The 21,515-nt window shown below is 38.8% G+C and overlaps 1 long non-coding RNA gene across 1 annotated transcript; it reads right to left on the bottom strand.

Annotated features, from left to right (window-relative positions):
* Positions 1 to 7,288: 7,288 nt before the first annotated feature.
* LOC119130028 lies at positions 7,289 to 10,204 on the bottom strand. Its single transcript, XR_005099341.1, has 4 exons — positions 10,149 to 10,204; positions 8,276 to 8,602; positions 8,087 to 8,157; positions 7,289 to 7,876 (listed from the first exon to the last, which is right to left on the bottom strand). It is a non-coding gene; the product is annotated as an uncharacterized LOC119130028 (long non-coding RNA).
* Between the last annotated feature and the right edge of the window lie 11,311 nt (positions 10,205 to 21,515).

The raw sequence follows: 21,515 nt of genomic DNA, 5'->3' as shown, positions 1-21,515 counted from the left end.
TTTATATATGAACAAAGTTTTAAAATGAGACATTCATTGAATGTGCGCTTTATAATCTGGTGCGCCTTATAGTGCGGAAAATACGGTATATAATCTATATATAGCATATATTTATAAATATATACGTATCTATAAAAAAATATATATAATCCTTATCGTCCGGGATGCTTTATAATCCCAAAAATACGGTACTCTCTTTTTTCTGTTTCATGTGCTTAAATGGTCCTCAGGTATGTGTTTCACGTATACGCATTGAGGAAAAAACGTGAGATGAACACTGATCCCTTTGCACACATCTCCAATATGAGAGGAACGTATGCTAATAATCCTGCAACAAGAACTCTTCATGAATACTACTTAACCTTCTGAGAAACAAATTCAGAAAATAAAATCTACATTGATAAATGAGGCCCATTGTGGATTGTTAAAACACGAACAACCCCACCCTGGACTTTCCATTGGGAACTATAAAGTAGCTTCCTGTTACCTTTTTTCGTTTTGACTGAAAATATGAATTTTCATCATTTCAACACGATTTGCTTTAGACAAATGAGCGGTACTTGGTAATCCTCTCACACGTGCAAGTGTACCATAGGGTCCAATCATTCACTATTTGATACATTAAACACAGATATCATATTAACTCAGCTTATTAAACATAATTTGTAGCGTTGCCCTTGATAGTTAATTCACAAATCAGCCTCATTATTTCAATCATTTACCGTCGATAATAAACCTGTCATGAGACAGGGACAGTTTTTTTGTTGTAGTCGTTCATTTCCATTATTAACCATCGGCTGTCCATGCCAACAAAAGTTGCCTCGTAAATTTCTTAGCTGAGTAAGTCAGAATGGGTGAGTGGTATTAGGCGTAAAAAGGCATCTTTACTGATGCTCATAATTTAAACATAAATGGATGGAGGTTGCAGCTACACTAACGATAATGCACTTGATGATAATGCACACCATCGTTTCATTTTTTCCAATGCTGACTCATTGCTTGCAGCCTCTTAACTTTTTTCAATGCATTTCTCTCCCCTCATCATCTTCCTCTGCCTTTTCCTGCCATAGCCAATACTTTGCTTCAAAGAAAGTTGAAATGGCTAAAATTCGCTATTTGTTATTGAATAGGAGACAGAAAAAAGGAAACAGTGGGCAACATGCTCAGTCATCCTCAAAGTCTTATTTATGATTCATTGTCATCCTGCTGAGCCACCGCATTTTAAATTTTGTTCTACAACGATTAAATTCAATTATTAATATTGAAGTTGAATTTTTTTTGGGGGGGTGAAAACATTTGAAACCAGCATGTAGATAATCTGCTGCAAGAGAAAGTCTTGCCGGCTGCAGTGTGTAATGATCTGACCCGTTAAAAGTGACTGATGCAACTGAATTTCTCCAAGGCCTTCAAGGAAATACTGTTTGTAGCTCTGACAAGTATGGCTGCAAAATATATATATATATATATATATGTATATTGATCCAAAACGGTCAAAATGATCTACAAAAGTCATCTCGCCAAAAGCGGAATTATTTTTCTTAGCACATCATTTCAAGAGACATTATTTTCATGGCAAGTGGCTCACTTTTACAAATCAGAATAAAACAACAAATTACAGCTTCAAACGGCTCATTGTGACCGTCTAAATCCGAGATTGGCCGAGCTGCCCTGAAAGGCCGATTCCAATAAATGGATTTTCAACTCAAATTATATAACCATCAGTGCTCTGATCCAGCTTCCAAATGGCAATTCCGCAAACTTGTCCTAAAATGAGCTCAGAATCTATTGTAGATATTTTCCCATTTGCCACGAGTATGGAAAACGTCCCAGCCATCTGCTCTGCTGAAATATTTAGTCATGCTCTGTTGCAGCATCCATCTCTTGAGCTCCGTTACCACGTGCAAAGAGGCTTGTGCCGTACTGGCGGTGCAGGCAAGCAAAAAAAGGCGCTGTCATGTCCACATCTGTGCACAACAATATGCACGAGAAATACAAATCAGTTCAACTTACCGTATTTTTCCCATTACAAGGCACACTTCATATTTTAGTCACTTGCTGTACTGCTTTGTTTCCCCTCAATGTTTCCATTTCCAAAAATAGATGCACATTATAGTCAGAAAAATACGGGAATACATTTTCTGCTCCACTCCCCCCCCAAATTATTCCAAACTCTGCAAGTGTCCATGGCAGCATTAAATCTCTTCTCATACAAAACCATTGTAGTTTAAAAAAAAAAAAAAGACTAGCACAAACAACATCTATGATTCTAATTGAGACGGCTCCATAAAATATTAAGCAATCCCCCGAAATGTCATGTATAGTTACATAAATGTGAAATCTGCAAGCCATGTGATGACATGAACTATTCAGGCTCAACGTATGTACTGACTTTTATCCTCCAACGTGGGAGTGTATTTGTGCAAACCATAACAAAATGGTAGCAATTCGTAAAAGTAGCGCATATTTACTGTTGATCAATTCTAAACTCATGGTTTGTGGATAGCTTTCCATTTGAGCCACTCTGAATGCCCTTCATTGTGTTCTCTAGGGGGGGGGGTACTCGAGCGGTGCCTTCGAGTAAATGTCACCACCGACTAATCTTAGTTAGCTCTGTCATCTTAATACTTAAGCATTGTGTGTCTCCGAGGGGAGAATGCAAAACTGCAGTCTATAACAACGCTTGCCATTAATTTGATCCCCGTGAGTCTTAATTACTTCAATTTCCTGTTGATCAACTTTTTAATATTTGCATTTTTCATGCTGTTTAAATGGTGAATTAACAAATATGGTGTGCATGCTATGGAGAATAAAAAGCAAAGCAGATGAGCGGCAGGCAAGACAGCTCGGGAGACATATTAGTTTCCAGATTAGGTTTGTTTTCCAATCACCTTCTGGCCATATACCATATTGATTAAAACCTAATAACCTCATAAGATGCTGTCCTCCACCTTTCTTCTCCCTTGTCATCAGTCCACCCTTTCTCCGCCTCCTCCTCGGCTCACTTGTCCCCAAAGAGAAATGACTCACTGTTTTCGCTCACACTATTATCCAAGCGATGCCGGAAAATCACTCATTTTGACGTTAAATTTGAGAGATTAATTTTAAAATCCATCAGTCATGAAAAAAAAAAAAAAAAATCAAAGATTGGCTGGATTTGAATGTGATGATAATGAAAAAAAATTGCCTTGTAACACATGCATCTATCTGGAGGTGGGTGTGTTAAGCTCACAAGAGAAATGAGGAAGAAAATTTGGCTGGGTGATATTAGCTTTCATTCGTGCGACATTTGGCTGACAAAGTTATGCATTTATGTAAGGGCAAACAACTTGCTCCAAATTTAATCATTTATGGCTGCTGAAAGTTTCATGAGGGGAAGTCGTGTGGCGCAAGGCGCTCTGCTGCCGCAATTTGTTTGCAATTGTATGCGCATTACACAACCACTTAGTCGGTACTTACCTCATTGCATTTTTTATTTATTTATTTTTTTTTTCAAACTACTGATGCACTTATTCTCACTCTCGTTGGAATATCTGTGTATCTGTACAATTTAAAAAAATCATAATCTAAAGTTAACATTAAGTTGGAACTAAACATAAGGGGTCAAAGAACTCATCCCTGGGGAATCCCACAAAATATTTTCAGATGAATAAAATACATCACCCCTCCTCATAGCTCATTACAAAATTGTTTTCACAGAGAAGCCTGATGATTTTCATTTTTTAAGAGAAGGAAACACGTCCAAGTGTTGAACGTGATAGAGGTGGGAAGAGAGAGAGAGCGAGAGAGAGAGAGATTGGCACACAGGAAAATGAGCTTAATCATCCCGCTGGCTATATTTTACTGCTGATGGGTCTCCATTGGTTTTACTGCCTGTAATCATGAGTTATGCTCACAGTTTTCACATTTCTTCCTTTGGTTTCATTTGGCTCGGCACTCTCATTTTGAGTATTTATTACGTTATCTTTGTTTGCCTTTCAAGTCAATGCACTCTATTCTGCTCAATAATTGTAAGACTTATTTTTATTTCATTCAGTTTTAAACCAACAATGATGTATTTTTTTATTTCTTTTCAATTAATGATTGTGCTTTTTTTTTTTTATTCTGCAGAGTGAGGAGCAGTTCTGCCAATTTATAGAACCAGACAGGAACCTGAGATTGAAACCCTTCTGAGGTCGAGACAATAAAAGAGGTGAGCGTCAAATCCATGTGATCGATACGAGCCAATGATTGCTTTGAATCAGTCAGTTGATAAGTCAAGGCCAGATGCACATGGGTGCTGCGGTTTAACCAATTCCAAAAGGAAAAAATAAAAAATTCTTAACATGTTGACAGCGCCTACGTTAAATTATGCTCACTTCCGTTGTCTTCTTGTCTTTTCTATGCCTTATCATCAGATATCGTCCTCCACAATCAAAGACCTTTGTAAATTTTCTAAGCCAATCAACCGGTGCCTTCTGACACGGCTATTGTGAAAATTCACTTAAATCTTCAGTATAGAACAATAAAAAGAATTTCAGGGACGAGCCATCATGGAGATGTATATTGCGTTAACCAGAAACAATATCAAGTTTAGTTTTACATTTTCACAGTGTGATGCTCGACTTTGAATATTTTGTATGGTTTCAAATTGGCCATCATTATGTTTTGAAAAGAAGCTGCCCATTCATGATTTCATTAACCTCGAGGTGATTTTTTTTTTCAGATGTTGCTCTGAAATTAAAAACGGTTTCCTACCTAGATAGAAAATGAAAGCGAACTGTTCTTTTCAAACTCGGCTTTGTCCTTCCTAAAATTGGATTGTCCACTTCCCTTCAATCTTTCAGCAGCTATCTCGCTTAAAATGGGAAGGCTGTATTTATTCTAGAATTTTGTAGTAACTCTCCAGTGTCGGGCCAAATAGAGATCTAAAAAAAATAATGCTGACTCAGATGCTCTGAAGCAGCAGTGTTCGTGTAAGAAGCATGAAATGGCAATAAAGCCGCTGCCCCTAAAAGAGCCATTAAGGCACAGACTGATCATGCATTGCTTTTATCAAAATGAAATTAAAAGAGCTAGTTACAAACCTTTAGTAAAAATAAAAAAATAAAAATGTCAGCCATGTTTCAAAGTACCTGCCTACATCATTAAATATTACTACAGGAGTGAGTTGACTATGAGGACAAGAGAGTAGATGGGAACTTTATCATTTGAACTTGCTAGTTTCTATTTGAAGAACTAACAATGCAACAAAAATGATTTCGCCTTCTTGAAGTCGGGAAGGTGGAAACATTACAATTTTCACGCTCAATGTATCGGCGGCGATTAATACGTCCATTAGCGGGACCGTTATATTTATGCCAGGAGTCAAAGTGAGAAGAAATAAAAACATTAATTTACTCAATTACCATTCCGTTGTGAGATTACAATTTACTCGTGACGCCACTGCAAACACGTTTTGATTGCTTACCCCGACTCGTTTCTCTCCTCAACACCCGCCCCGGCACATTTCCCCTCTCTCTCATCTTATTATGCAAAGGCCAAGCTGCAGAATTAGCAAGGTAATAGATGTGATCCGCTTGCTAACCTCATCCAGCAGCCATGCACGGAATACCAACAAGGGTCTTTAACACAAGTGAGCAGCATATTGCTGTGCAGACCTCGCCATCATCGGCTGAATGTGCATGTGTGTGTGTGTAGCGTGCAAACATCTGTTGCGTTTTTGAGGGAAATTAGTTTATGGGATTGGGACATATAAAAACTATTAAACAGAAGCAAATGGAACTGTTCACTCACAAATGCAATCTCACCAAAGTGAAAAAAAATGTTGACAGAGAAATGTTTATGAAACACGAATTGGTTCAAATATGTGATGAGTCAATCTGTCCATTTTTTTTCCTGTGATGAATACAAATAACAAAAATAAATGAACAGTCCTACTTTGAAACATGAAAAATGTTTTAAAAAACAAAATTATGCAAATTAATTTCCGACTTGTCGGAGTTCAGTGAGCCGTCTAAATTTGGGTTGAAATGATGAATCCAGTTTGTTCCTGTTCAAAATAGGACTGTGTGTGAATCGGGATTCTATTTTTGGAATTGGATCCTGTTTGATCCTTTTCAAAATAGGACTGTGGGTGAATCCTGATCCCATTTTTGGAATTGGTGTAGTGGCTTTCACACCTTGACATCTGATTTAAAAAAAAAAAAAAGGGGATTTTTATTTTTAGACTTGTGCAAACTATCACAGTGAGATGTCAGATCTATTCTGACAACTGCTTTTTTTTTTTCCTCCGCACAAAATATTTTGACACCGGTGCCAACTCTGCTCAGGACCTTCGCAACAGTGCTGTGCAGCTTAGTGAACCTCACTCGAATGGAGGAACATTAAAAAAATGGAGATAAAGGCTTCAATATTCCATTTGGACGCATTTTTTATTACAACTACCATTTTTTTTCCCAATTTATCAGTGAATAATGCTTGGATATAAATGACAAAAGGCGAAATGAGGACATGAGTTTAGAAGAAGATATAAAATAATAATAATAATTGAAGTTGCTCCCATGGTGAAAGTCCACCGAGTGCCATTTTAGTTATTACAGTTTTACCTTCCCTCTTCTGCAGAGGCCTATAGATCAAGAACAGATATTTAAAAAATAACTATATGTCACGAAGCTCTCCTGATATTTCACTTTTTTTTTTTGCTCTTCTCAAATTATTGCTCAGTGTCTTAACATTAAATCCCATTAAAAGCTGAGAAATCCGCAGCGTACCGAACCTGCGTGTTACTATCTTGAGATGAGTGAAAGCTGGCAGGGCGACTTTCTGCATGATGAGGCTTTGTGCAGCCATTGTTGCTTTCGGAGGAGGCACAGAAGTGATATGAGGACAAGCCAGGGGAGATAAAGTCAGGTGGTGGGCGGCATGCGGCGGTGCTCTCAATATAAAACAAAAAAATAAGAACTCCTCGTCCATGCAAAATAATATACTGTATTTTCTGGACTATAAGGCGCACCTAAAAAGCTAAAATTTTCTCAAAAGCCGACAGTGCGCCTTATAGTCCGGTGTGCCTTATATATGGACCAAATTCCTAAATTTAAACTGGCCCGAAGCATTGTGTCATGAAATCAATCATAAGTAGCCCGCTGAAGACTATGAATCATGAATCAAAAAAACTATGGATCATTATTTTGAGATTATAAAGTAATTTGTTGCATCTGAAGTTGAAACAAAAAGATAAAATGGAGAATGATTTGATTTGGATTAAAAATCTGACATGATGCATTAACGGTGCGCCTTATAGTCCGGTGCGCCTTATAGTCCGGAAAATACGGTACCTTGATTTTACAAGTGATGCTTTTTGGTGTCTTCACATATTTTGGTGACCTATAAGAAGCTCATCATTATATGTCCACTATTGTTTCAAGTGCGACCCAACACAATGTGATGATTAGTGCAGCAAAACTGTTGATTAATTGGCGCATTGTGTCACAAAGAAAAAGACTGCAGACACAGCGAGTTTTTTTTTTTTTTTTTTGTAAAGGGCAAACAAGCACGTACGCACGTGCACGTTTGGCACGCCACAGGAGCTTCCCGAGAAGGACAGATGCCCTTATTCAGCATCACTTAACAGGCCATGTGTGAAGGGCCTCACATTTAACATCCCCACCTTGTCTCTCAGCCTATCCAAAGTTGTTTATCTTCCGGGCTTGATAAAGTGAAGGGTTTGTGACCGTGGGCGCGTGTGCGTGCGCAGGCACGCGTGTGTGTGTGAGAACGAATGTGTCACAAGCAATCAGTTGAAACATTTCCCAGAGTCTCAAACCAGATCAATTGACCTTCCAAAGGACAAATGAATAATGGTGGCTGATATAGAACTGGGAAGATGACTTGGGTGGATCTGTGGGGAAAAAAAATTAATAAGCGCAACCTGAAAGATGATATTGGAGAGTTTGCCAATTTTCAAATTGTCCAAATTATATTGATATTTGTCGCTTTATCGTAAAAGCTAGAATTGGGATAATCGGGTTTTTTTTTAAAATCACAGACGGACACAAGTTTCAATTAAATCCACCACTTATGTAAAGTAAAATGTAAAAACACAGAGTACCTTTTTGCTCACACTCGACAAGCATGTGGTGAACAAAGCGGTCCACTTTTTCTCTGAGTGCTCCTTCTCATCTAAAAGCACAAACAGATGGACTCCAATGCACACCGCCAGTCACAGAATTTCATCCTAAATTTTTAATTTTAATCAACTTTTCCATCCATCCCCCAGAAAAAACCCACATTTATTTACCTTGAACAATTTCTGCAAGTAAATAGTTCTCTGACTTCATTTCAAGGCGCATTTGAGGTGGCGCCGTATGCTGCTTTTGTTCAAAAATGATGTTTGTCTTCTTGTCTTTTGTTGAGCAATCTCTTTGTGTTGCCTGAGCAGCTCATGTTTGTTAAATATACCCATTCTTTTGTTGCCAGATGACCAAAAGTGATTTCGAAAGCATACAGGCACAAAGCAGCTGGAGCTTGCCGCACAGTGGCGGCCGGCAGCCAGCTGACTTTTTTATAGATGGAGAAGACTCGCTCTCCATTCCAAAATGATTCTAAACAGGTTCCATTCTTTTAGCTGTCGAGGGAAAAAAAATAGACAAAATATATATCCACATGCAATTAAAGGACATTAAGCAACTAGATTTATATCAAAACTATGAAGTGATAAAACTAAAGTTGTACAACTTTAAAGGGCTTGATTTTAGAGCCAGCCTGTCGTTAAAACAACAACAACAACAAAAAGTTGTAACTCTGATTAAAGTCCCCCAAACCCAAATGTACATCAGTCTAACAATATTAAGCCCAATAAAGCATATTAAGCATCCTTTTTTACAAGTCAGACACGTTTTATGATATTGTTATTTTTACAACTCACTCTTTTATAAGGAAATCAGGGATGTGTTGGTTACAAATTATGTCAGCTTGCTTCCCCCTGAAATAGAAGCTGCTTGTTCTGTATAGATAAAACTAAAGTAGAAACCCACAATTTATCTATGCCACTGAAAGCCAGACTTTTTTTTGAATACTCTGGGGAATGTAAACTTTAGCAGACATTTTCTTCTGCCTATCAGGGGCACGTCAGTGTGACAGCAGTCCGACTTGGTGTGGAGATGTCCTTCTCCGCAGCAATGCCCTCTAGCCCCTCCTCCGGGACCAAGAAGTGTTTCCGAGAGGAGATGAATGCTATAATCTCTGGGCGAGCCTGGGGTCTCCAAAAAAACAGATAGAAGATGGAAAGAGAGAGCGAGAACAAAGTCTTAGAGGTCGGAGGAGTTTTCAATCGGATGTGTGTTGTGATGCATGATCAAATCTACAAATTACGTTTTTTTTTTCCGATATTTTGGCAAACATGCATTTTGTATTGAATATGAAATTATGGCATACCCTATTTATTTATTTATTTATTTATTTATTTTATTATAAAGCGCACCGGATTCTGTGTGAATAAAAGCGCACTGTCAATTTTAAACATACAAAAATAAATAAATAAATATAAATAAATAAAAAATAAAATCAAAAAATAATAAAAATGACACATATTCCCCACACCAAAATTAGTTCATTGTTTGGATCTGAAAATTTTGAATTACATTAATAAAGTAGATTATTGTTCCAATTAAAGAATGATGGTGAAGTTACACAACATTCAGCACAATTTAAAAGAGGAAAAAAAACCTTTTTATGTGAAGAAAGTAAAAGTAAAATACAGCAGGCTAAGTCCTTTTATCATTGTTTTTGGTCATAGTTTGTTGACTAACCAAACACAGGGATAACATTTCATCCTTGAAATTAATTCTTCCCACCCACATCTTCTCTGTTTCTCGCTGTTTCTCATCAATTCTATGAAAACATCTCGGAAAATGTGTCTGCTAACAATCTAACAATGCCCTTTTTCTCTCCGCCTCTCTGCCCCGCGGCCCTTCCCCGCATGTTTCGACATTTCCCAGCGCTGCTTGATGTATATCTGGCCTTTTGATGTTGTCACTGCTTGTCCCGAAGCCAGAGGCCCAATTAAAACTAACAATCCCTGCGGTACTCCGCCACTCCCTCCACCGGATGACTTTTTTTTCTCTCTTTTACTGCACGTTGCCTCAGACTGGACTTTTTTTTTATCCCCTTACCTTTCCAACACCATGACACTCTTCATCTGTCGAGGTTTCGTCCATCTTGGACCATGTGACCCCCAAACACGTTTAGGTTAAAAATTCATTTGAATTGAGATCCATTGTTTCTTCTTGCCATCAAAGGGGATTTTCACTCCTGCCCCGCCTTCCACAGCAAAACAAAAAGTGCCAATTTGAAAACAACAATCACTGACTGCAGGTTCCAAAGCCGATGCGGAAAGAGCAGCGGGTCTTCGGGTTCTGACCTGCTCGCGCACTTTTCTGTTCAATAATGCATGGGAATTGGTGACCTCCATGACTCTTCCTGACAGCCATGCTGCTGTATCTGGAAAAATCACTTGTACCGTGTCTTGAATTCGGATAGAGAAGGTCAACGTGCCTGCCAGCCGACATGCAAATGTAGATATGCGCAGTAGATTATGTAAAAGTGTGTCAGGGATTTGTGCTCTACTAACATTTTTTGACCAAGATGCCAAATAACTGGCAGTATTGGCAGCCTTTAATAACTCACAAACCTGTATGTGTGTGGTCAGACAACACTGACCTCGCATTTTCCATCTGACCGTATCTCAGCATTGTTCCCACAACTAGCAGAGCTCTAAAAAGAAAATCTACAACTGTCTTTAATGAATTGCCAATATCCCCTGCACCTAAACAGAGGTGTCACTGATATTTCATTTTTAATGGATTTTGGAAAGGCGCCTGCCTGGCTCTGTAGTATTTGGCTAACCCCAGCGAAGATTTGCGACACAATGTGACTAGAATCGCAATTGGTACCCTTGAACAAAAACCTCTTTCAAAGTTTCACTTATCATTTTTCATTTCATTACACGGCCTGCACATCCGAATTTTAAATGAACTTGGTTTATGGAACTCAGCCAGCTTTCACGTCTTGATGTCTTTACTGTGCAGAACAACCAGTATCGCATTCGCTATTTATCACCCCAAAAGTTCCAATTTAGGCTCATTATGGGCATATTTTCTTTTATAGTTTGATTCTACCTTCATTAATTATTATTTTTTGTCTTTTGACTTGAGTTGAGAAATGAAAATCAGCTGCCACAATAATAATAATAATAATAATTAATAAAAAATAAAATAATAATAAGAAAATCATAATAATAAATTTTATTTATAACACACTTTACATTTGACACCAAATTTCAAAGTACTACAGTGCAAACAAGACTTGAGAAAAAGCTTATAGATGTCAGAGCACTACAATTATTTTGGGGCACTCTCCGCACAGGGGACTCGAAACTGCACCTGTAAGGATCTTTGTTGTCAGATGGTGTGTGATTTGTCTAATTTCCCAAGATGTCAACCTCAAAGCTCCACAGAGGAGGCCTATACACCTCGTTCAGTTGACATGGCAACTGTCACTGTACTTCCACAAACCTGCAAGATAACATTCTTGTCAGGCATACATTGAAACAAATTTTGGATTCATTCATGTCTGTAAATTATTGTTAAAAACAACGCAAAATATGTTCTTGCTACTTTGTTTGACAGGGTGATAATAGCACGGCCATGTTCTAACATCAAACTATTTTGATATAGCAGCCACTGCATCAAAATCATGTAAGCATACAGTCTTGGCTCATTTGCACAACCTCCCTTTTTGTTCCATTACTCATCAGTGAAGCTTTGAAATCCTGAGGTGAGAGATAGAAGAGAAAAAAAAAAACATCTTTTGATGCTGTTGCTAAACTTCAAAGCTTTGCATTTAATCGACCTTGAAGTAATAAGGAGCAGAATTGTTGATCCCGACATCATTTTTTTTTTTATATGACGAGGTCCAGTGTAAGTTTGGAGTCATGCGGCGAGCTTGCGGTTCCCCGTACGCCATGATGAAAGCAAAAAAAAACCCGATCTTGACGCAAGTCAAATCAAAGTTCTATACATGCAGAATAGACGTTGTTCTGTGCATATAGAATCAGCAAAGCGTGTATGAACTTGTGTGGCTGTGATGTTCTGAAAGTGCAACCACATATTGAAGTAACTCCAGTGTCACTGATGAACCTCGAGGCGCAACGACGAGAGCGAGCGTCGAGTTCATTGTCTGCGATCTAACTATATACGAGAGGTCACGTCTGTAAGTAACAGAAAATATTCCGCATGTGAGGTAGCAACGCCTGGCATGGCCCATGGGCGCTAAGGAGGCTGTGCGACGGCGATAACGCCGGCCTCTGTTGTGCTCCAGTTAATCAAGTCAACTGCGAGGCGAACGGCGAGGTCAAGGAGAGGTCTCGTCCTCTCAGGGAGCTTTGCGCAACGATCGAAATCGCTGTTGAATTTCATGCCCACCGCCACTTCTTTTTTATCTTTACTTCCCGCCTAATGGTACGAAGCAGCAATGGCGTGATGCAAAAGTTGGATACAGTGGATGTCAAAAGTCTACACACCCCTGTCATGTCTTTTATGATAGGGGGTTCAACCATGTCACAGTTCAAGAATTATACAACACCTACTCCGTTGGTTTTAAAATCTTTTAACTTCATTTTACTGTCATTTTCCTCAGACATTTAATTACCGTATTTTCTGCACTATAAGGCGCACAGGATTATAAGGCGCACCTTCAATGAATGGCCCATTTTAAAACTTTGTCCATATATAAGGCGCACCGGATTATAAGGCGCACCTTCAATGAACGGCCCATTTTAAAACTTTGTCCATATATAAGATATATACATTTGGCCCGCGGGCCGGACTTTGGACAAGCCTGATGTAGTGGCTCAATATTGGTCCATATATAAGGCGCACCTGATTATAAGGCGCACTGTCGGCTTTTGAGAAAATTGGAGGTGTTTAGGTGCGCCTTATAGTGCGGAAAATACGGTAGTTTGACTCCGCCCATTGGTTTGGATGAGGGCAACCTCAACAATGTATCGACCATATTTAGGTGGTATTTAATAATAGTCAATTAAATATCTCCTTTGTGACGCTTTGATTGAAGTGTGGGAACAAACTTGTTGCACACTATGAAGGATAAAGCATTATGTCAAAACTGCTTGTTTGTGTCAGGGCACATTAAAGCAGTAGTTAGCGCGTAAGGCCCGCGCGTCTGTTATGCGCTAAGCTAAAATTATACCCAACAGCTGCGTGTATGTGCAGCGGGCCAAGAAGTGCACTTTTCTTAAGTCAAAGTGACACGCTGAATGTCACCACGGCTGGTTATCGCGACGCAACATCATCACCCTTTCCTTGCAGGGATTTATTTGAGTGGCATCGTATTTGCAATCCTTTTACGATCTCGCCGCACAAACACTTCATTTACATAATGTGCGTATAGCCACTTGCTAACGGTAGGTAGACGTGTTTCAGAAATTACACGCAGGAGCATTTTTTTTTTTAAATTTGCGGCACTAATTTCCTGTGATCTTTTTATCCCTACTAATGTTTATCAGTGGGATGTCAACATTGTTGCTCTCTGCAGCCAGTCAAGCTCTATTGTCACGCCATTTTTCTTTTCTCTCTCTGATGCACCATCAACCCCTACGCCCTGACTTTAATCTCCCCGATGCCATGTCTCCTCTATTTTTCCCTCCTGATTTCATTGCCTCCATCCTACGCCTTTTTTTTTTTTACCTTTCCCCTCATTAGTATAATATCCATGATGTGCACAGCAAAGGAACACGGGGAAAATTTACCCAGTGACCAATTAATGCGGCTGACCCGCTGCGCCAAACTCTGCCCTTGACCAGATTTGCACAAACAAAAAGCAGATGGAGACGAGATGTTAACGATGTCACGTAATGTACGACGATGACCGTTTCTTCTCCGAGTTTAGCAGACGTGCGCTGGATGGAAGTCGCAGAGCCACCAGCGTTGCATTAGCCAGCTGACAAAGCTCATTTAGGTCTGCTGGTGATGAAAGGACTGCGGAGCCCCATCCCACTGAGCTTCATGAAAACGTTGTGACAACGCAGAGTGATCCACTTAAGAGGTGCATAGTGCCCCTCCGGGGGGGGTGGTGGCCCTCTTTGGTCACTCTCTCAGCCGTCGTGAATGTGAGCGGCACACTAAACACTCGATCCGTGCTCCTCAAGGCTTCTACGGCGGACATGGCGCTATACGCTGAGGTTGAGAGATCAGCAGATGAGGCGTGAATTTCATTTCATGTGTGCTCATATGAACAAATGATAGACTTGAAGAAACCGCCGTGATCTTTATTCACCTGCAAACCGCACCATACTGTGTTTTACAGGACAAATAAATTTTGCGCTATGTCTGAATGAGCCACATATGTAAATCTGAAGCCTGATGCTTCCATCTACATACTGTTTGGCACTCAATCCACTTAAGTGTTTATGGAGGGAAACATCCCACCCATTGTTATTAAATATAACTCGCTCTGTATTAATTGGCTTCACGGTTATAACAGCTGAACATCTACAAAGAAGACGATTCTTGCCGCTGCTTTTCGCTCAGCTTCCATCCACTTTGTAGCACAGGCTTTCAACCCCCTCATTTTATTCTCGTCGATTCATCTCCCCAGTAGAGTCTCGGGTCTATCTGCGTCTTTGTGTTTACACTCTGCATGTACAGTAGCGTACAGTTTTGCATATTGAGCATTTTTGTGTGGGTGTTACATTGCAAGCATGGAAAAGCATTTGCACTTTCCTTCCTGATACACCTCAGCGGACACCTCATTAGGTACACAGTGAGGTTGCGCCATCTTCAGGGAATGGGAATGTTAATGACTATTTATACGACCACCAAAGGGTTTATCCCTGGAGGGTGATCTCCTTTACATCAATGTTCATCCTGGCCTTCTTAATCTTCTTCTATCCTCACTCTGAGAGTCCCGACTCGTCTTGGCACTTTGCCTTCGCACTCCTCCCCGAGCAGTCTTTTTTAATTTATTTTATTTTATTTTATTTTATTTTATTTTATTTTATACTCTTGTTGACTTACTGTATCATTTTCAGACGCTATTGAGAAGCAGCAACCACTTTAAATATTTTGTTTGGATTCGGCCATCTACTATTCTGTTTATATTAATGACAATTTTAAATGACTGATTTAATTCAGATAGCACTACAAATCCAAATCTTCAAACCCCCAACGTTGCTTGTCAGTGTGTAAAGCCTGAGGAAATTCAATCATTTCTTCCCCAACTTATTTACCCTTTAATTAATAATGATGTTTTTTTTTTTCTTTCGCTCTACAACTAGCTTAAGCACAACTGCAAATGTCACTTTAGCGTATTGTGCCTAAGGTCAATGTACCCAAGAAGTTTTTAGTTTGAGAGGAAGCAAAGGAGCACTTTGCTCACTCCCAGTGGGACTACTCAGTTTGTGCAAATGGGAAGAATTTATTTGATTTTTACTTCCGTAAGGTGATAAAATATCTACGATGCAGGAGACTGCAGTCAAAAAACAAACAAACAGGCACTTATGGAAGCCATTATTTGAGAAATAGTCAAATTTTGTGAAATCCTATACTTATGACATTTCAAGGGTGCTAATTACTTTTCTAATGATATATAATTATAATAATTCCATGTCATTAACTCTAACGACAAGTCAAAAATGCAAATTTGGAAGGGCTGACTTAGGCACCAGTAGTACTATAAATAGATGTACAGGGTCTTTACTTACATTTCAAGTGTAACTAATTAGCACTTAAAGCATATTATAATTTGCAATCAAATATTTCTTGCTTTTATTGAAAGGGCAGCCATGACAGATTTGAATTGATTCCAATGATTTGCTTAAAGGGTAGGAATTAGAAACCAAGTTTTCTGTTCAAGCTATTAGCATGTAAGCTGCCATTCAAACTCCAAAGTATTTTTTTTTTTACATATATAAATTGTTTTGCAGGAGAGAAATGTAGATTAGGCCAGTGTGACAGGCCCTTTGTGCTTCAAAATGTCAACGATGAACTTAATTAAATGCCAAGCTTATTCCGAATATAATACAGTACAAGGCACCTCGACACCCACAACAAGAAACTAATCTCGCAGGGTGTCTGCAAAGTTTTAGAATGTGTGAACGGCATTATTTATGCTGACTCACGCCATATCTACACTTTAAATTTTTATAGAGGATACTATGCTTCCTTTACGACCGGCCATATTTGAAAATGATAGCCACGCCACAAAAAATGGAATAACAGATAAATGCTACAACAGATTTTATTCGTCACGTCGAAATGTCATCACAATAATAATATCGGAAGAATGTTGAGCCCATCTACTTTTACGGAACAAAATAAAATATCTCCATCTAAATGACGTAAATCCCTCAATTTGTCTCAAGTACTTTGACTAATTAGATATTTGCTTTATGCATCATTTAGATAATTAACTGCTAACACGTGAGTCGTTGTCAACATGCAATCACTACAATGGAGTGAAAATTGACTCTGAGCTCGATACATAAGAGTGCCTTTGCAAATGGCGCTAATTACGGGGCATTATGCCATTAAGTGACTGCGCTCTTCAAAAAAAAACTTTCAGCCTCGCCAAAAACGTGCCATTATTCTGAGTCCTGGTTAGTTTGCAATGTCATGAAGGCATGACCCCAAATGACTAAAAAAAAATCAGGTTGAATATTGCACGCGGTTGTCTCCGACGTAAGTACGTTGACATCTGTTAATTGAGCGTGAAGCGACCGATCCCGAGTGATCACAACCATCACGGGCCTGTATTAAATGAAATCTGACGTTCCCCTTTTCACATTGTCACTTTGTGAGTTAATTTAATTGAAACAGCGCTTTCTCATGAGAATTTCGTTTAAAGTCATAGAAAAAGATGAATTGGATTTTAAATGGACTATTTGGCAGCAACATGAGTTAATGATATTTTTTTTATTACCGTATTTTCCGCACTATAAGGCGCACCGGATTATAAGGCACACCTTCAATGAATGGCCCATTTTAAAACTTTGTCCATATATAAGGTGCACCGGATTAAAAGGCGCACCTTCAATGAATGGCCCATTTTAAAACTTTGTCCATATATAAGAATTATACGTTTGTCCCGCGGGCCGGACTTTGGACACGCGTGCTGTAGTGGCTCAATATTGGTCCATATATAAGGCGCACCTGATTATAAGGCGCACTGTTGGCTTTTGAGAAAATTGGAGGTTTTTAGGTGCGCCGTATAGTGCGGAAATACGGCATATATCATTATTATATTTTCTACGTGTTAGGTTTCCGTCTACATCTGTTCTCGCCAGCCCTGTTGCTTAAAGTAACAAACTATTTGACGTTCTGTTAAAGTTATAATATTTAGTTTTGTCTTTGATTCACTTTGGTGCAAACAAGACTTGCAGCTACTGTCATTCAACACCAAACCCCTTAAGCATTTTGTTTTTCAAATGGTTTCTATTTTTCGAAACTACCAACATAAAGTGAATCGTTTCACAGTTTATTCCAAGTCACCATCTTTTTTTTTTTTATATATAATGAGGCAAGCTAATGAGATCTACTTTATCTTCAGTTCTGACCCAATGTCCCATCCTCCACATAAATAAGATGAAGAAAAGGCAGTTTGAGTTTTCTAATTTCACTCAAATTAGGTTTAATGTTCAACCCAGCGTGAATCCAGGCCTCTATTGGATCAATGACCTCCGAGCCTGAGTAATCTGTGGCGTTGATGGCTCCACCTCATTGATCATTATGCCAGCATTAACTAATAAAACCCAAATGCGGTAAACAAACAAGCAAAAGGAGACATACCCAGAAGTTTGGTCCTTCAGGAAAAGAAGCAAAATGATGCCAAGAAAAATATATAAACTGAAATCCTCTTTGGAAGAGAATATCAAATCATAAGATTGCTCAATATTTCACTGGCTTGATGAAATATGCATTGTAGCCCAGAATGGAGAAGGAAGGAAAAAAATGCAATGATTTGGATGCATAATGTATGAGAGAGGTCCGTTGGCAAAAAAAAAAAAAGACACTGCACTGTTGAATAATCACTATTCCATTGCCACTGCAGCACAGTGAGATGCCGTCACTTGTGCATTTTTTTTATGACTTTTATTATTTATTTATTTTCATTTTTTCATTACTTTTCATTGTTTTCATTATTTTTATTAGATGTTGGTGAATGTATTGAGACCATTTTGCAATAATTGTGTAATGTTAAGGGCTAAAACCACATTTTGAAAATATTTAAAATTAGAATTTAAAATTGTTTTCACAGGTGCATTTCTTATGACTTTTATTATTCTTTTATTTGTTGATTTTCATTATTTTGTTATTACTTTCATTATTTTTATTAGATGTTGGTGAATGTACTGAGACCATTTTGCAATAATTCTGTGTGAATTTCAGGGCTAAAACCAGATTTGGGAAATATTTCAAATTAGAATGTAACATTGTTTTTTACGCTATGTGCAGGGAAGGAGCGTAATTTGATGTAGCAGGTCTATCCTAGGGCGAGGCCGTGTTCCGGGACGGGTTTCCTTCCCGAGTACTATTCAATGTTTTACTAGGGTGACTCTTCACTGTCTGATTTCAACTCTGCTTCTCCCACAGAGCTGGATGAATGAACTTGTCTTGTCGTTGCTTCCTGGAGGTTGGAGCCACCCGGATAAACCGCCGCAGGACCGGTAAGGTGAGCTTCCCGCTGCTCGCGCAGTCAGCTCTCCCCATAGGCAACTAAACGGGAACATCTTTTCCAGTGACCTTTTGACAAGTCGAAAATATTGCAGTGATGAGGCATTGGCCGGCATGTTAACCTTCCAATTCACACAAAAGACTCAATGCGGTCTGGAAACACGCAAACCTCTGAGTGGGGGAATCATTTCGTGTTTCGTGCTAGCTCTGATATTTTTTCTGCATATATTTTGTGATCTGTGTGACATTAACGGAACTGAGATGTGCCTCATTGGCATTCATGTATTCATTTGATGTCACACTGTCAAAAAATTTGAAAACACTTGAGGGTAAAGGCAGGCAGAAAAGTGCGAGAAATGAAAGGATGGCGGATTATTGATTGATTATCCTCACCGATGCCAATTCGCTTTGTAGTGTTATCCTGCAGCCACTTGTGCACGTGTCTGTGGGAGTGATTAGCTCAATGTGTACACTCTTGTGAGTCCCTCCCTGCCTGCGGTGTGTGTTTGGGCGTGGATGACAGAGCAAGAAAGAGCTCATAAATATCCATGTGTGTGTGCATGGCAACACAACACTGCATGCTGCATCACTGACATTCAAATAAAACATAATACATGATTGCATGTGGAAAAATATTGTCCTTTTACGGTGTCACTTTTATAGATGGTGAAAAATAGGACTAGCCTGTTTGCACTTACTCAATATGAGTTAAAACAATTTTGTTTTTTTGTGTGTATGCTGTTGTTGACCTGACTGTAAATTGTATATTGCATCATCGTTAGCGCTTTTTATTATCAGCTCTCGTGAGCTAAGCACTGTGACCAAAAGGCCAATGCAAGGGCACTGTGTGAAAGAGTTGAAAAGAAGGTCAGCAGTTCTCCAGATGAGAAGATGGTTTTTAAAAACACCTCCACCTTTTTAACCCATGTTGTGTTCCCAAAGTGGCACTGCTGAACCACAAAATGTTGCAATAGTCAGCCAAACACAGATCGGCACGATGCAATTTGAAACAAACACTCGCCCTGGCGGTTGTTGCGGATTTTGATTCATCTCCGGCTTCTTTTGCCCTGATACCCGTGGCACCACGGTTCTAAGGAGAAACTCATGCTGGTGCCTAGTTGCTATATTATTCCTTATTATTATGCTCATTGATATTCTCCTCAGTACCGAGTCAATGATGAAAAGTAAGTACAAGTTCCGTACTCGTATTCCGCAGCTATGCAGTAATAGTGCGTGTGTTGATTTACGAGTCGTGTTAGTCCGTTAGCATTGGTCCAGAGCAGTCATTAATATGCGCATATGATAAAGATATGTTATTTGCTATTTGCATATTGTAGTCACCCAAGGATCTAATGATTGTATAAAATCTATTATTATTATTATTATTTCTGTGCATCAATGACTATAAGAAAGTCAGTTGGAGTAAGTTATGAATAGGCACCCCCCAGCAAATTGGGGGACCGAATTATACACGCAGACAAAAAATGTTTTTCAAGGGTGATTAGGGAGCTTTTTATAATCTGGAAATTGCAGTACAATGCATTATGTACAATTTGATGTTTTGGTTTTAAAATTCATACTTTTACTAAAATTGCCCCCTTTCATTTGTCCGTAAGCACCATGAGTCATAATCATCATAAGAGGGTCCCGTCTGCATTTGGCGATTATTTTTTCACAAAATGATTATGCACTTTTACTTTAAGGGATGCTTCAAAAATAACAAATTAAGATTTTGCCCTGTATTTGATGTCTTGCTCTTACTGTGTATCTTGACGTGAACCCTTGAAGTGGTGCTCTTTTTGAGAAAACTTTGTCAAATCCTTTTTACTTGTGGGAAAGGATTAAATTACACCGGCACAATGAAGGTGAAGAGGCCTTTTTTTCCACTTTTTGGCGAGGATAGAAAAGACTTTGGATAAGCATCAAGACCAATGGCGCTGCATATTACAAATCATCTTTTCTTCAACTCTGGATGGCAGAGAACTTTCTTCAACCCAACCAGGACAAAGCTGAAATTTGACTCATCGGTCCCGAGTCCCGGAATGGGGAAATTCAATGTCTTCAAATCCTTCAACGCAGGTGAAAAAAGTTTAATTTTGCTCCATAGATTAAAAATATAACAACATAGCCTCTTCTTCACACTTTAATGCGTCATTTTGCATAAATGTGTATTTTTTAGAATCATAACTGAGTCCAGGAGCACGTCTATAGAATTTAATTTAATTCAATTTAATTTAACACCTAGTTGCGGCTTACTGACTAATAATTATGAAGGGGAAAATATTATTTTGTGATGAATGTATCATACAAGATTTTGAACTACTCCTTGCTCACTCCATCCACGACATCCCATCTCCATTTCTCACTTGCAGGAAGAAGAATGTGGAAAAAACCAACATGTGTGGCGTTAAGGGAATACAATGATGGAGACCAAACCGACTGAGTGGGAGGAGAAGTGAAGAATGATCCCCGATCGTCCTTGTCTTATGAGGGGAATCCATCAAGAGTGACACAAGGACAAATAACATTTGTGCAGCACATGTGAGACTTACATTTAGCATGATTTTTTTTTTCTTTCCTTCCAGAAATAGTTGAATCTCATATAATAAATTGTATTATAGACAGGCAGCACTTAGGTGCATATTGCGAGTTATTGGAGTAAAAATAAGATCCAGTGGAAGATTGAGTCCCATCTGCACACTCAAAAAAGTGAAAGTCACACATTGGAAGAGGCTGTAAAATTAATGTGGAGATGAATGTGAATTTATGATCATGGGTTGAAAGGATTACAAG

This window comes from Syngnathus acus, chromosome 11 (genome assembly GCF_901709675.1).
Source record: "Syngnathus acus chromosome 11, fSynAcu1.2, whole genome shotgun sequence".
Classification (NCBI taxonomy): domain Eukaryota; kingdom Metazoa; phylum Chordata; class Actinopteri; order Syngnathiformes; family Syngnathidae; genus Syngnathus; species Syngnathus acus.
Note: the sequence above shows the minus strand (reverse complement) of the source record. Positions and strands in the feature narration are given on the sequence as shown.